The sequence below is a fragment of the Eleutherodactylus coqui genome, unplaced genomic scaffold, assembly GCF_035609145.1.
Source record: "Eleutherodactylus coqui strain aEleCoq1 unplaced genomic scaffold, aEleCoq1.hap1 HAP1_SCAFFOLD_56, whole genome shotgun sequence".
NCBI lineage: Eukaryota > Metazoa > Chordata > Amphibia > Anura > Eleutherodactylidae > Eleutherodactylus > Eleutherodactylus coqui.
Window position 1 is genome coordinate 661,642 of NW_027101706.1, and position 5,054 is coordinate 666,695.

Consider the following 5,054-nt stretch of genomic DNA (forward strand, 5'->3'; position numbering starts at 1 on the left):
TAATGAAGTTCTACATTACATCTTTTGTTATTACTATATTCTGACATCATAATGGTGTTGTAAATTCTATCCCCTACTATGAATACATTATGACGTCATAATGCAGTTTAATATTATGACATCATAATGGAGTTCTATATTACATAATAATGTTGTTCTATGTTGTATCTTTTGTTATTACTAGATTGTGACATCATAATGCAGTTGTAAATTCTATCCCCTACTATAAATACATGATGACATCATAATGCAGTTTTACATTATGACATCATAATGGAGTTCTATATTACATAATAATGTTGTTCTACGTTGTATCCTTTAATAGTACTAGATTGTGACATCATAATGGAGTTGTAAATTCTATCCCCTACCATGAATAGATTATGACATCATAATGCAGTTTTACATTACATGATGACATCATAATGGAGCTCTATATTACAATATAATGAAGTTCTACGTTGCATCTTTTGTTATTACTAATTTGTGACATCATAATGCAGTTTTAAATACTATCCCCTACCATGAATAGATTATGACATCATAATGCAGTTTTACATTACATTATGACATCCTAATATAGTTCTATACTAAATTATAATTTCACTGTGAAAGTACCCCAGAAATATTAGATTACCATTCTTCATTTGGGGCATTTGAGTACAAAAGACAGAGGCTATTTGTCTTGATCCTGATGAATCGGCTCACTTATTACATCAGGGCCGTAGAAACACGTCGATTAAATATTATTTGTCTATCATCCTTAGCCTTCTGAAATAAAATTTATACCGTTATTACCACTGTATAAATAGCAATATAACCGTACCTGTAAATCTATTAAGGGAACGGTAATTAGCATCGGTATAGCGGATCACCACGATAAGGTGATATACCTATCCCCTGTCCTGTATGTTCTTTGGGTGTTTGTATGTTTATGTTCGTCTAGTTTTCTGATGTGTGCTGGGCCATTTGGTGGTGTGATTTAGTGTATTTTAAATAAAGTCCTATAATAAAAGTTATATTTTAATAATAGAACAGATTATCTAATCTAATATTTCTGGGGTACTTTCACAGTGAAATTGTATTTCATTTAAAGGACCCCACCTGTCCCAGTGACGACTGTATACTAAATTATAATGAAGTTCTACATTGTATCTTTTGTTATTACTAGATTGTGACATCATAATGGAGTTGTAAATTCTACCCCCTACTATAAATACATTATGACATCATAATGCAGTTTTACATTATGACATCATAATAGAGTTCTATATTACATAATAATGTTGTTCTACGTTGTATCTTTTGTTATTACTAGATTGTGACATCATAATGGAGTTGTAAATTCTATTACCTGCTATGAATAGATTATGACATCATAATGCAGTTTTACATTATGACATCATAATGGAGTTCTATACTACATTATAATGAAGTTCTACAAAGTATCTTCTGTTATTACTAGATTGTGACATCATAATGGAGTTGTAAATCCTATCCCCTACAATAAATACATTATGACATCATAATGCAGTTTCACATTATGACATCATAATGCAGTTTTACATTATGACATCATAATAGAGTTCTATACTACATTATAATGAAGTTCTACATTACATCTTTTGTTATTACTATATTCTGACATCATAATGGTGTTGTAAATTCTATCCCCTACTATGAATACATTATGACGTCATAATGCAGTTTAATATTATGACATCATAATGGAGTTCTATATTACATAATAATGTTGTTCTATGTTGTATCTTTTGTTATTACTAGATTGTGACATCATAATGCAGTTGTAAATTCTATCCCCTACTATAAATACATGATGACATCATAATGCAGTTTTACATTATGACATCATAATGGAGTTCTATATTACATAATAATGTTGTTCTACGTTGTATCCTTTAATAGTACTAGATTGTGACATCATAATGGAGTTGTAAATTCTATCCCCTACCATGAATAGATTATGACATCATAATGCAGTTTTACATTACATGATGACATCATAATGGAGCTCTATATTACAATATAATGAAGTTCTACGTTGCATCTTTTGTTATTACTAATTTGTGACATCATAATGCAGTTTTAAATACTATCCCCTACCATGAATAGATTATGACATCATAATGCAGTTTTACATTACATTATGACATCCTAATATAGTTCTATACTAAATTATAATTTCACTGTGAAAGTACCCCAGAAATATTAGATTACCATTCTTCATTTGGGGCATTTGAGTACAAAAGACAGAGGCTATTTGTCTTGATCCTGATGAATCGGCTCACTTATTACATCAGGGCCGTAGAAACACGTCGATTAAATATTATTTGTCTATCATCCTTAGCCTTCTGAAATAAAATTTATACCGTTATTACCACTGTATAAATAGCAATATAACCGTACCTGTAAATCTATTAAGGGAACGGTAATTAACATCGGTATAGCGGATCACCACGATAAGGTGATATACCTATCCCCTGTCCTGTATGTTCTTTGGGTGTTTGTATGTTTATGTTCGTCTAGTTTTCTGATGTGTGCTGGGCCATTTGGTGGTGTGATTTAGTGTATTTTAAATAAAGTCCTATAATAAAAGTTATATTTTAATAATAGAACAGATTATCTAATCTAATATTTCTGGGGTACTTTCACAGTGAAATTGTATTTCATTTAAAGGACCCCACCTGTCCCAGTGACGACTGTATACTAAATTATAATGAAGTTCTACATTGTATCTTTTGGTATTACTAGATTGTGACATCATAATGGAGTTGTAAATTCTACCCCCTACTATAAATACATTATGACATCATAATGCAGTTTTACATTATGACATCATAATAGAGTTCTATATTACATAATAATGTTGTTCTACGTTGTATCTTTTGTTATTACTAGATTGTGACATCATAATGGAGTTGTAAATTCTATTACCTGCTATGAATAGATTATGACATCATAATGCAGTTTTACATTATGACATCATAATGGAGTTCTATACTACATTATAATGAAGTTCTACAAAGTATCTTCTGTTATTACTAGATTGTGACATCATAATGGAGTTGTAAATCCTATCCCCTACAATAAATACATTATGACATCATAATGCAGTTTCACATTATGACATCATAATGCAGTTTTACATTATGACATCATAATAGAGTTCTATACTACATTTTAATGAAGTTCTACATTACATCTTTTGTTATTACTATATTCTGACATCATAATGGTGTTGTAAATTCTATCCCCTACTATGAATACATTATGACGTCATAATGCAGTTTAATATTATGACATCATAATGGAGTTCTATATTACATAATAATGTTGTTCTATGTTGTATCTTTTGTTATTACTAGATTGTGACATCATAATGCAGTTGTAAATTCTATCCCCTACTATAAATACATGATGACATCATAATGCAGTTTTACATTATGACATCATAATGGAGTTCTATATTACATAATAATGTTGTTCTACGTTGTATCCTTTAATAGTACTAGATTGTGACATCATAATGGAGTTGTAAATTCTATCCCCTACCATGAATAGATTATGACATCATAATGCAGTTTTACATTACATGATGACATCATAATGGAGCTCTATATTACAATATAATGAAGTTCTACGTTGCATCTTTTGTTATTACTAATTTGTGACATCATAATGCAGTTTTAAATACTATCCCCTACCATGAATAGATTATGACATCATAATGCAGTTTTACATTACATTATGACATCCTAATATAGTTCTATACTAAATTATAATTTCACTGTGAAAGTACCCCAGAAATATTAGATTACCATTCTTCATTTGGGGCATTTGAGTACAAAAGACAGAGGCTATTTGTCTTGATCCTGATGAATCGGCTCACTTATTACATCAGGGCCGTAGAAACACGTCGATTAAATATTATTTGTCTATCATCCTTAGCCTTCTGAAATAAAATTTATACCGTTATTACCACTGTATAAATAGCAATATAACCGTACCTGTAAATCTATTAAGGGAACGGTAATTAGCATCGGTATAGCGGATCACCACGATAAGGTGATATACCTATCCCCTGTCCTGTATGTTCTTTGGGTGTTTGTATGTTTATGTTCGTCTAGTTTTCTGATGTGTGCTGGGCCATTTGGTGGTGTGATTTAGTGTATTTTAAATAAAGTCCTATAATAAAAGTTATATTTTAACTAGCGTACCCGTCGCGCGTTGCTGCGAAGACAGACAGACATACATACATTCGTTTTTATATATCTAGATGACGGCAGCAGCGACCACTGAGGTTTTGTAGGCCGCTGCTTCCCCCTTGCAGGCTGAATAAAATAGCCGTTGTGTGGAACATCCAATTTATCCGGCTGCTGTGGCTTCTTGGGAAGATAGCCTAGTACATGTTTGCCCACTTCCAACTCCAATGGAGACTGACTGTAAATGGCTGGCGTGCTCTAGTATTTATGGTTCCAAGCTGTACGTGTCATTGCATACAGTCTGTCTATCTATCTATCTATCTATCTGGGTTATTGCATACAGTCTATCTATCTATCTATCTATCTATCTATCTATCTATCTATCTATCTGGGTTATTGCATACAGTCTATCTATCTATCTATCTATCTATCTATGACATCAGGAAATGAGAGAATTAGATTCCGTACGTAAAATTTGAACGCTAATTCTTTGGCGCTTTGAATTGAATAATCGAGTTGGGACCCATTAACTTTTCCTATTTATGACATAATCAATGCTCGAGCCAAATTTCAAGTTTCTATGACATTGGGAAATGAGAGAATTAAATTCCGTACATAAAATTTGGACGCTAATTCTTTTGCGCTTAGAATTGAATAATCGAGTTGGGATGAGACATAAGGCCTTGCCCATAAGCATTCCCCAACCTCGAAGAACTGAACCTACCTACCTGAATGAGATTTTGTAGGCCGCTGCTTCCCCCTTGCGGGCTGAATAAAATAGCCGTTGGGTGGAACATACAATTTATCCGGCTGCTGTGGCTTCTTAGGAAG